At 36.3% G+C, this 13,613-nt stretch overlaps 1 protein-coding gene across 1 annotated transcript in view; it reads right to left on the bottom strand.

Moving 5' to 3' along the window:
* Nucleotides 1–13,613, bottom strand: part of LOC124123914 — a 48,086-nt gene that overhangs the window by 9,890 nt on the left and 24,583 nt on the right. The window lies entirely within an intron of this gene.

Below are 13,613 nucleotides of genomic sequence, written 5' to 3'. Positions count from 1 at the left end.
CACCTCTTCTAACAATGCTTGAACTTGAATAAAAACGAAAACAAAATGACGAATCCAATCAAGGAATATTTTAAAACAAACATCCTCCAAAACCTTGCCATCTAAATGCATTATTTAAACTTATATTTGTATATTCTTCTTTTAGTAAATGTCATACATTTTGATTCCGATAGACACGTTAGGTTCTATTGCCTACACCAAACACTATACACAGAACACAAATAGTGGAATGGTATCTTGTATCATGATGTCTTACCCGCTTTCGTCCTGTTCTTCTCCTGCTCCAGCTGCTTTGACAATATGCTATTTTCCTTCTTTAAAGATGTTTCCTGCTGTCCATGCTGCACATTTAATTCTTTGACATCCTTCTCCCATTCAGCCTTGGTATGTTGTGCTTCTTGTCTCGAATCATCTAGTGCCTTGAAGCGAATGTTGCATTTTTAGGATCTGGTCTCATGTAAGGTCCGTTTACTCATACTGGTGGTATATATACACCTAACAGCCACTCAAATAATCCCCTTCATAAAATATGTTTTAAAAATTGAAAATAATAAACCTTTGTTAACTTATCAAAACAATTACTACAAGAATAAAACCTCCAGGGCCATTACAAAATTAATGTCTACCTCCTGCAAGACAGCAACCTTCTGTTCCATTACATACACCCGCTCCTGTACCTCTGTCTCACTGACAAATACCAGGCTTGGAGAATCTTGAACAAAACCGAAAATGTTACATGCACACTGTGACTAAATAAGCCAAAAACATAAGGTCTGTCAATTCTATCAATTTTAACAAGCTCATTCAATACCTTTGGGAGGACAGAGGGAGGGGGACGGTGTAGGAGGAGTGTTAAACGACTTTGATTCACAATCAGTTAAAGCAGTTTAATTACCATGTTCCCAAGTGCAATCCTAACCTCTTTTCAAGGTTCCAAGCCACACAGGAAGCCAGTTGCAAAATAATTCAATTATTGATCATGCTCTGTGGAGTTATAAAAATGCTAATTATTGATCATATTGATATGTAGGGTTCCAATCGGCATTTGGTATGATGACATTAATGGCAGCATTCAAGAAGGTTTTACCTAATTCATTAGCAATGTCAGATATACACACTACCAAATCAAGTAAGGTTATATTAAAGTCAGATAGTTTTTTTCACAATGTCTACCTTCATGTTTCGCTGTTTTGTCCAACTGCTCTTTGAGGTGTCTGTGGTTTTCGTGTAGCACAACACAGAATTGTTTATACACATCCTCTTCCTTTTTCATCAATATTTCCAGCAGCTTTTCAATCTTTGCTCGTTTCTTGTCTTCTTCTTTACAGCTCCTATACTCCAACTCACTGAATGCTCCGGTAGACCACAGGTTGTCAAGCACCTCTTCTGGGTGCAGCTCACTTTTGAGTGCAGGTAGGTTCTTTCTGATAATTTCTGCATGATTCATGTTCTTTCTCCAGAGTCTCTCTGCACCAGGTTGTGTATCCTAGTTGATTAGAAGCTAAAGTATCACTTAGAATCATAAACATGAATGTTATCTACGTGATGGAATGCACAGAAGTATGTCATTATAGATAAGTAGAAACCCGTATGGTTTGTACCACAGATGCATAAAATGATCAAACCAATGGCAGATAACTGTTCGTAAATGAAGTATTAAAACTATGGCCAAGTATGCTTAAGCTAGCAGAGTGAGACAATGGGGAATTATGTGTTAAGCATCAAATGTAAATGTATACATGTGGACAATGTAAAGCGCACAGATTATGTATTTGCTTAGAAACAATCCACAATGAGACATTTAAGATCTTAATTGTGAGCCTGGTCTTATGGGTAAGAATTTAAATTGATAAAATATTGATGAAACAATTTAAGATGTCGTTGTTATTGTTTTTATAATAGCGCTACCACACCTAACACAGAGGTAATGAATGCGAGAAATCCTTCTTTCAAAAAGTAAAGAAAGGAATTGTCTGTCCGAGAGGGAAGTTCCGGAAGTTTTTGCTGCTCAAGCCTGACTTGTTGTTTCCTGTGTGTATAAAACTTTACACAGGCTAATGTCGAAATTTGTCAATGTATTTCACAATGATCACTGCATCTGCACCATATACAGAACAATACTATACATCTGAAAGAAGTAACTGTTCAATTGTAATCGGAACACAACAATCTTCTGTCATTTGCTATCTCGTTTCGTTGGATCTGTGCACAGATAACAGAAAAACATCTACTCAACTGACATTAGCGAGGAGCGCCTACACCTGGAATTTTACACATTTGCCATTGGTACTTCCAGCACTTACAGGAAATATGGTAAGATGGACATGTTTCCATGCATAGATCATGGCCGCTTTGAACTGTATTCAAGTTATATCACGCCACATTCAGCTCAATGTGGAAGGAAAGCCGGACGTGATGCAGGTCTCTGAAGTTTACCCGTTCACCACTTTGGAAAACCCACGAGCACATTGACAAACATGGAAAGGAATCATGGCGAAGCGTAATTCGAACCTACAGTCCTGGGTTTCTAGATTTCCCAAGGGACGCAACTCTGCATGGTGAACTGAAGTACCTCAGACTACTTGACCTTTCGTGCTCATGCTCAGTTGTGATTGTTAAAGTGTTGGATTTGCGATCATCTTAACACTGACATCTATCCGTGCAAGTGGGCCCAGGGTAAGACTTACAATTACAAGCCACTAATATGTATTACGGACATAAATTATCATCCTATGCAATACAAATTAAACGGCACATAAGGCTATTCGCGTTATCTACACAAAACATAGCAGTAGTTTGAGTGTGTCATGGTTTGTAAGTATGGCTTACCCGTCGTCCTTGTAAAATGAAGAAGAGAAATAGTGTAGTCACGTTATAGTAAACTACAGGCTCCACAGTCTATGAAACACTATGAAACAGAGGAATGTGTACCTGTTAGGGATCATCAAAGCATATGCACATGTACATGCAAGTTTTGGCTTATCTCTCAAGTGGCATACTAGGCGAGAGACGAGACACGACACATCTAAATATACATAGATGTTCTACACATCCAGATTGCTACCTTGTTTTCTTTATAATAATGATATATTGCCCAGCAAACGAACTTATATTTGGCTTTCAAAGAGATTTCATGAATACACATCACATATATTTACGTTTTTACAGGGAGTTAGATTTACTGAATATTTATGTTTATATTTTGTCCTATTCGACTGATATAATTCATACATTTCTTCTTTCTTGGTTTGATCACTGGCTGAAGAAGATTCCTTTTCATCTTTATTTTAGCTGTATCTTATCAAGATATTTTCATAAAGTTCGGGGTAATGCTATTAATATCCCCCATGTTATTATTAATGATCTATCATATAATCAGTTCAGGGTCTTTCTTCAAGAGGCTGTTTCAGATATCTTCTGTCTCATACATCTTCCCGAGGCAAAGGAGTTAACTGACTATAACAGTTCACATTCCGAACTAGGCTGAAATTATGGAGTTACATTTTGGCTGGACTAACGAGTCTATGCAAAGTCAAATCAAATCGTGTAACAAACTCGACAACCGATTTATAAAGAACATGGCGGCTGCTGTGCAAATTTCAGTCAATTGCACGATTTTCAGAGCATGTGGGCCATCAACTTGGCGTCGACAGATCTAGATATTTTCCAAATCTTTTCATGTTTTTAATCTAAGTGCTCAAATGATTTGATGCTATCGCGAATTAAGACCCGTTCTATAAAAATAAAGAGCTTGATTAATAGATCAGATTGATTTTGGTGTCGCCATTTTGTTGAAGCAAATGCAGGTGATATGAGAGACGGAATCTGATTGGTCAATAGCGGGGACCAAGAAGGGAAATAGCTTATAAAAGCGACTGGTGGCGCTACGAAGGAGACACAGAATTATTGCCTGGTGTTGAAAGTTATGTTATCGTCAGCCAACTCCCTTTCCTCGGGAAGATGGTTTCATATGATATTGATACCTTTTTGTTTGATCTTTAATTTCTACAGATTTTAAAGATTTTACATATTTTCGTATTGTCATGCACGATACCATATAATTCGGTTAAGTAAGTAATGTTTGAAGGAGAACTAATGTAGGTTCTCAGAAACCAATCTGGTGTGATCCCTGTTTTATGTACAACAATATATTGTTTAAAAACTTTGAAATAAAATAATTTCTTTTATGCAAGCACATGTCATAAAAAGCATAATTGACTGTACATGCTACTATACATTAAGTGATATTTGTGCTTATTATATGAAATAAAAACATCAATAAGTAGTGTTTGATTATTCTTATCGTATTTCTTGAAAGCTTCTTTTGTAAATCAAGTGGCGTAATCATTAATAAATTTCATTCAAGACCAGAAGTAACGAAAAATAAAGAAACAATTTTCTCGTCAAATGAGCAAGAAAATGCACATCTTATTTATTGTGAAATATTACTCTGAAAACAATGTGGTCAATGAGGCAGACAGAACATAATGTTATTAAATCAATGCATCTTTTGTTTACACAGAATACTCTGTTTTCAGTTAAGATCAAAAGACACCTGGTACAATGACATACCACTATCTGTTTTGAAATCCAGAATGTTTTATATAGCTGCACTTGTCACTAATACCCAACCATAATGTTAATGCGTGTTTGTTTGGCTGTTCTACACATTGGGCTTGATTTTTATTATTTGGTTTACAGGGTGCCAAAATAATAATAATTTGACTGATTTCTGAATGTAATTTCTTACATGTATGGGAAACAGAACATTTTTTCCTCTTTTGAGTGGCGGAGATGGGAGGGTGATGTTAAGTCAAATAGTTTTTTCACTTCCAATTGTACCTTTTGTATATTTATAAATGACACAACAGGCTGTGTGGTAAAATTTTCTCCAATATTTTATTCCATTTTATTTGTGAAATTAGGGTTAGATAACATTGTTTATATTCGTAATATCTAAAGAAGTCCATGTAGACAACATGAACATGCTCAAGATATTCTAAGCCCGCTAAAAGGGTTTGTCAGATGTCTTGATCAATTATTGTTTTGGTGTCATTTTACAATGAGTTTATTTATTTAAAACATTCTTAAACTTATATTATCGTAATGAACATTATTCACATATATCAATCTTGTAAGTCTGATACTGTACACATATAGTTATTTTTTTAATACAAGGGATCGAAACATTATGAAATTATGATTTGGATGACCAGTGGATGTATATATGAATAGTGTTACAATTGGTGGCTTCAGGTGCAATACTAAAGAAGGCATGCACAAGTAGAAACTATGCCAGAAGCCAAGTTAAATTTATTCATATTGCTGCCTTAAATATTCCAATATTCTAATTGACATATTGAACTTCACCAGTGAGATATATGCAATTAATTTCTACTTATACCAAAGAAGAATAGGCAATTTTTATTTGGATCTCAAAATTATGCCACAAAGCATAAATTAAATATCACACAATTTAGCCTCAGGCACAGGTATTGATTATTTCATATTAGATTTTGTCTCATTCCATCAACAATTGTACATTCCTTTTCATCTGTATGTTTACTAACTCTATTTGATCAAGATATATTCATACATTTCAGGATAATTATAATTATATCCTCCATATGTTTATTAATCATACATGTTAATCATAATATTATAAGGTCCGGGTGTATTTTCGACATATTATAATAGTGATAATTGTTCTATTTCATATGAAATGTGTGTGCGTGAGTGCGCGGGACGTGCTTCCGTGCTTGTGTATGATACAGTTTTTAATTTTGAAGTAATAAATGTTAAGGAGAATTAAGTGTACAAACTGAATAGAGTTATCGCCCCTTCTTGAAAGATTCCCAATTTCGTATTCATTAAAACCGCAATATTTGTGGATGAAAAACACAAAATTAATGATAATGCTTGGCTTGGAAAATATGACAATCTCTAGTCAGCTCTGCCACTCGTGACAGAGCAAACGAGCACAATCCACTCAAGTGTTGCACATCATATATGCAGTTGATTTATAATAATATAAGTTCTATCATTTAATATACTATCACATTGTTACAGCAGTATATGTACATCAATCCATAAACACATCTCTATCTCGAAATGCATTACTTCCAGGTTTCTTACAATGAATTTCGGTGATCCATTTGTATAATGTTCACCCCTGTTTTGCCTTTTCCATCCAGTGGAATCTTGTCTATATACAAGACTACTCCACGGAAGACAGACCTCCATATACTCAGTGAAGACAAGCAGCCTCTAAAAACAACACTACTCAATGGAAGACAGACAACCTCGATATACAACACTTTACGCCACGGAAGAGAGACAATCTCGATATACATGACTTTTCTCCATGGAATAGTGACAATCTCGATATACATGACTTTTCTCCATGGAAGAGAGACCATCTCGATATACAACACTACTCACGTGAAGACAATCAGTCCTTATATACAACACTGTACTCCATGGAAGACAGCCAACTTTGATATAAAACACTGTACTCAAGTGAAGACAAGCAGCCCTATGAACAACACTTTACTCCACGGAAGACAGACGACCTCGAGAAACAACACGTTACTCCACGGAAGAGAGACAACCTCGATATACAACACTATACTCAAGTGAAGACAATCGGTCCCTATATACAACATTGTACTCCGTGGAAGACAGGCAACCTCAATATACAACACTGTACTCAAGTGAAGACAATCAGTCCAATATACTACACTGTACTCCATCGAAGACAGCCAACTTCGATATACAACACTGTACTCAAGTGAAGACAATCAGTCGATATATACAACACTTTACTCCACGTAAGACAGACGACCTCGATATACAACACTGTGCTCAAATGAAGACAATCAGTCCCTATATACAACACTTTACTCCACGGAAGACAGACGACCTCGAGAAACAACACTTTACTCCACGGAGACAACCTCGATATACAACACTGTACTCAAGTGAAGACAATCAGTCCCTATATACTACACTTTACTCCACGGAAGACAGACGACCTCGAGAAACAACACTTTACTCCACGGAGACAACCTCGATATACAACACTGTACTCAAGTGAAGACAATCAGTCCCTATATACTACACTGTACTCCACGGAAGACAGACGACCTCGAGAAACAACACTTTACTCCACGGAGACAACCTCGATATACAACACTCTACTCAAGTGAAGACAATCAGTCCCTATATACAACACTGTACTCCACGGAAGACAGACGACCTCGAGAAACATCACTTTACTCCACGGAGACAACCTCGATATACAACACTGTACTCATAGGTTTCTGGCGTGCCAGGGGACGCATATCTGCACAGCGAATCGCGGAAACTTGGCCACCCGTGCCCCCTGTACTCCACGGAAGACAGGCAACCTCGATATACAACACATTACTCCACGGAAAACAGGCAACCTCGATATACAACAAAGTCCTCCACGGAAGACAGCCACCCTCGGTATACATCACCATACTCAAGTAAAGACAAACAGCCCCTATACAAAACTCCATTCCTATATGCAGAACTGCATTCCACTGAATACAGGCATCCCCTATATACACCAATTTTATCCCAAGAAGACAGACAACCACATAATACAACACTCTACTCAACTTAAGCCAGGCAGCTCCGATATACATCACTGTACTTTCAGCCTGAACAGTGTTCGAAATACCTGTCTGCCCGACGGTCCGAGACGGGTTGATTTCAACTCGGGCTGTCAGATTTTCAAATCCCCCTGCCCGACGGTCGGGTTATATTCATATGTAAAAATATTTTAAATATTTCCGGATGATAAGCATTATTTACATGATGTATTCTAAGATATAATAAATACAAATCTAACCTAACAAGTGTTTGCTATTTCTTTTCTTGCATTACTTCATGTTCAATGAATTTGATTTAAAGTTGTCTGTGGTCTGGCTGAAATTTTTTGGAGTTTCATACCCTGAATTAAGGTAGACAGAAAAGTCTGATAGTGAAGTATAACAGTAGACGTTATGACCCCCTACGAATTGAAGGACGATAGAGGTACATGTACATGTAAGATGGAAAATTTTCAAAGTTTACGTTTTTGCATAAGGAGTGCGTGATACCGTCACGGTTTGTCAAACATTCATTTACTCGACGAGGCATTCTGTGTACGAGTCTCCCAATTGCCAGCTTCCGCCAGGCAAACCAAATAGGTCGGATGTCTATAGCTATGGCGTTGATAGTTGTGACACGTGATCGGCGACGATAACCCCAGTTTCGACGTTGTGTGCACTGTTGAGGCCTGATGGCAATATAACAATTTGTAAAGGCCGACACAACATTTTTCAACAGAGTATGGATATGCATGTAAAAGATTTCGAATCGTCTGACCCGTATTTTGAACTCCAGTAGCCTGACAATTTTAGTTAGATTTCGTAGAGCCTGGTTTCGTATCAATCTATCCCGTCCTCCTTTTGATCCCAGGTGGCAACCTGAACGGAGACGATCGTCAACATTGTGGATTTGTTGGTATCTTTTCCATAGCCTGCTAATTAATGATGGTGACACGTTGAACGCATTTGCCACTGCACGCTGACTTCTACCAGTTTTCAGGATGCCAGTAGCCGTAGACAACCCGCGCGTGGACGAGGCCGCATCGCAATAGCTACATGTAGTTCAAAGTTGAAAATATACCTGCGGCGTGCCTCTGTGTGACGCAACAACGTCAACTTTCTGCAGACCTGTAATGTTTGTGACAATTTCAGATATATATGTCAAAAGTGAGTGAGTGTTTATGGCTTTATGCTGCTTTTAGCAATATTTAAACAATATCGCTGCGGGGGACACCAGAAATGGCCTTAACACATTGTACCCATGTTGGAAATCGAACCCGAGTCTTCGGAGTGACGAGCGAACGCTTTACCACGAGGCTACCCCACCACCCCTATCTGTCAATATTTACACTTTAGTAAAAGCATGTAAATTGAGAAAACCGATTTTTTCTCGGTTTTTAAAAAGCTGAGGTGAGAACTTTAACTGTTGTCATGATCTAATGATAAAAGATAGATATATAGATAAATCTGTGCGAGTAAAAAATAAAACAATATATAATCCTATTGTATCTGAGATGATCAATTATTTCACCTACCAACTTCAAACATCTTTCTAAATTGTCTATGGAGATTGGCCCATTGCCACAACAGGTAAATCTCTAACATCTCTGGGGTATCTGACAAACGGGGTATGAGTGTGGTATCCTGAAAATTAACTGCGACATTTCTGGATTGCAGACAAGCAAACAGTTGAAAGAAACGCATACACCCAATACATAATAGGTACATAAAATGTAACACTAAAAGAAAGAGTTTTTCTTATGTTGAAGTTTGTGAAATTCTGACATGTATTCAAATACCCAAATTGTTAAATGTGTTGCCAAGTGAACAAGTCTACCTATTTGGTGACACATCCCAGGAATAAAATCTACACTGCTTTAAAAGGAACAATCCTTTAACTATCCCAAACTTAATGCGAAACTAACACTGACGATGTATGTATATAGTGTTTTATTTTATACATCTTGTCCTATTTCGCAATGCATGAATGTTATTTTGAAACACAGTTTGTCACGCCCATTACGCGCACCTGTTGTGGGGGGTGATCATTGCCGATCTTTTATGGAAAGAAAATCATCAGCGTGTACATCGCAAATACATGAATCATGTCCCTTCATATTCAACGTAACATCGAATTGTAATCCTAATATATCAACAAAAGTTCAAAGTGTTTTCAAGGTCAAACGGAATAAAAAATACCCCAATTATATACTAGTAATGGAAATCACATTGCTAGTTTATATTAGTGGTGATTACTGATACGATATAGTGAATTTATACTCATTTAAAATTGCGAAATTGGAGATTTGATTATTAAAATCAATTTGCACAAATTTCACGATTTAAAAAGATTCCCTACATGAAACGCAAAACACCTTCAACAAAGTAATTCAGTTATGTTCATGAAAATATTCAAATTTTGTATTCGTTTTGGTCCTAAACTTAGTATGATTGAAAACAACAGGACATTTTTACATAGTAATGTGAAATTTTCTATCAGGAATGAAAGTGAACTAATATTTCTTCAATTGGCCCTTGTTTATTGAAGCACCGACTGTTTGAAATCGTTCACCCTCTTTAGAGCGCCTTATGCTGAAACAATTCAGCTTACTGATGTTTAAGTAACTTAATTCTTCGGTCACCTTAACAAAACGACAAGGGTGCAAGGGACGAGCATTTAGACGTAACACTTCGACAAAGCAGCTGCATTCCTTGTCGCTACTCTCCTAAAAATCCGTGTTCCCTCTGATCTGAATTGAAAGCTGATATTAGGTAACTCCCACAGTACAGGGTTACAACCCCGTATCCAGGCCACCATTGATAACAAACCAACTGCGTAGAATGAGTCATACAGCTATTCATTCGCACATTCGTTCAGAAACAACTATGCAGATACTCTGCGTTAACATGTATCTCAATATAACGCATTTCATAGTTCGAACGGCATTGGGTGTATTTGATATTTGATCCAAATTTAATAAAACAAATATTATTTTAATAAATAAAGATTACTTCTCAGAAGTCAAAATATAGAATATTGATGGCATGTGACTATTTCGCAATGCACTGAATAATCTATATATTACTGACATTTCATCTGACATTACATCTAGACCAGTGGTTGTGTGAAGATCACTTATCACCCCGGATTCCCAGCTTAGGCATATCTCGGAAGTTTGACCACTGTTGGGTATAGGTGAATATTATTATCACTTAACTTTTAACTATGTCCACTGTCCTCATAGTTGTAGTTGATACTCTCACTGATTATTGTTCTGCCACTCTATTGCACACTGCCATTGTAATTGCTGTGCAGTAATTTCTATTGATTTGTAAAACTAGTTAATTATGCAAAAGAGATTTTTGTGCTGGTTGTTTGTCGGTTTCACGCTAAAATTTTGTATGTACATTTTTTATGGGCTAACATTTTGTTTCAATTTTGGAATCGACACGTAACAATGTCATGATAGGAGAAAGACTAGTGCGGTATTTATGAAACCAATCACTTCAATTGCTACATAAAGGATGGAAATGTTGACCATTGTAAAGTCAGCTGCGTTGACATGTCATGTGTGAACACGGTTCAGTGTCTAACCTGTGTCAGAATACAAGAACATTTGTATGTGTGTAGCAGAATGTAATTGTGTGTATTTTAACTTAGGTATTTTAGACTTAGGTAAATAATTGAGTTAAGCATGATAGAAGCTCCTTTAACTAACCTGAGCACGCTTGTCCAGTGATTGCCTATCTTGTTGTTTCTGTAACATGTGACCAGGTTTTTAGCCTTAAACGCTTCAATAATTCTCTTCTCTGGTCACTCCTGCATTTCAACTCACAGCACTGCACTGATTGGGGTAAGTTAATTTAGACTTCTTAAGTATTTTTATATTTATCATAAGGAGGTCAGGGTCTGATGTTTTAGTCTTGTTAAGCACACTTATTTTAATTGCATGTTTGTTATATAGTATAATTTGCAGTATGATCCAAACGATACGCAATGTTGTTAATATATCACATATTCTTCAAAGTCATGATACTTTAATGTGAATTGTAATATTAAGTCATTGCTAGAGTAACCAATTAGAATATAATGTAATTAGTGTTAAGCAACCATATTGTTATAAGGTGCTTTCAGTAATTTATATAGTTGAAAGTAGCTGTATCTGTTAGAATACATTTATCATTAGCAATAATTTGAAGCTTTCAACTATAAATGTAATAATATATTGTACAGCATTTTAGTACATAAAGTCTTGAATGAGTTTGTTGATGATTATGTACATAGTTCTATCAAAGTGAAGTGTTAGTAAATATGTTCTGATGTAGTGCATCAATATACACACATACACACACACAGAGTAATTTAAACCTAATATATATACATATATATATATATATATATATATTTATATGTATATATATTAGGTTTAAATTACTCTGTATGTGTAGTGAGTGAGTAAATATTTAGAGTCACATCGGCAATATTTCAGCCATATCGTGACCTGTGTGTGTGTATGTGTGTGTGTGTGTATATATATATATATATATATATATATATATTGTGGTATTGCGGTATATATATATATATATATATAATATGTATATATATTAGGTTTAAATTACTCTGTGTGTGTGTATGTGTGTGTGCGTGTGAGTGTGAGAGAGAAAGCATGTTTGTGTGCGTATTATATACATTTTACTTAATTGTGTCTTTTCATTATTAGACTTAGAGGCACATATAAAGCCATAGTGTTGGTATTAACGTGATGAGCCTGCGTCCCTAAGACGAGGTTGGTATTTATGTGCTTATAGTTGTATAGATATATTGTTATATTTTGAAGTGTATTGCATCATATACATGGGATTTGTAGCTGTAACAAATACTGTGATAATATATGCTTAAGTTCATGTTCATGGTAAACAGTAAATGTAATATGTTTGTTTAATTATAGATTCTTGTAATTGTATATTACTAATTCAACCTTATTATATTATATTTTAGGGAAACATCATCCATAGCCATATTGTGGTGGGATCTCCATTTCACCGATCTGAATAGACAGAATAAATCCCATGAATCCCCAACAAGTATTCGTCGTCATTACATAGATGTGATACCGCTATACATGTGTCTTCATCTTTCCAGAATAGTTAATGAAAGATATATGTTTCTGACTTCTCAAGAAAGTTTCTTTCACAACTCTATATGACACAAGCACATTGAACATTACTGTAATCAGCTGCAAATCGTTCTATAACATGCAATAAGTAAAGACACATCACAAACAATGTAACCTGCAGGAAGTAATGGCTCTTGCAAATATAACATTGAACTATAGATTTTGCAGGAACAGCTGTATGTATGCCAACAACTAACAGGCTGCATGGTGGTACAACAGAAAGAGAATATATGCTAACAATCTAATCTTATACTGCCTATTCTATAGGTATTTGTCATCTAAATATTTTCAAGATAGGTTTTGTGTTAACGAGTACACACCCTTCCTCTGTTAAACACGGCGACACGGCCGAGGGTTTTCTATTATACACTTTAACAGTAAAAGTGGGTCATTACTTATGAACATGAAGCCCGGCCACGCTGTAAACCGAAAGTAGGATTGTGTGGCAGTCAACTAACACTAACATTGAAGATACACGCAGAACGAATCAAGGTATAGGCACCACCTTCAGCAGCCTGATAGTATCTTGACTTACTCGTGCAAGTTTTCACCCTGAATATCTAACATTTATCTGTGTGTAGGGAACAAAATGAGAGACGAGACACAACACACCTACCTGGACAGGTAACTTCCTTCTCTTGTGACACACACGTCACGTCCGGGAGATGACGTTTTGTTACAAGTGTGTTACAACCGAGACATATACATACGTTCACAATAATAACGACCGTCTCTATTCCCCCACACACATATAAAATAATATATTTAAAATAATATGGGTAATCTTATACCACACAAAACGATGTAATTACGG

Source organism: Haliotis rufescens, unplaced genomic scaffold (assembly GCF_023055435.1).
Source record: "Haliotis rufescens isolate VD_foot unplaced genomic scaffold, xgHalRufe1.0.p SCAF_67, whole genome shotgun sequence".
Lineage (NCBI taxonomy): Eukaryota > Metazoa > Mollusca > Gastropoda > Lepetellida > Haliotidae > Haliotis > Haliotis rufescens.
Note: the sequence above shows the minus strand (reverse complement) of the source record. Positions and strands in the feature narration are given on the sequence as shown.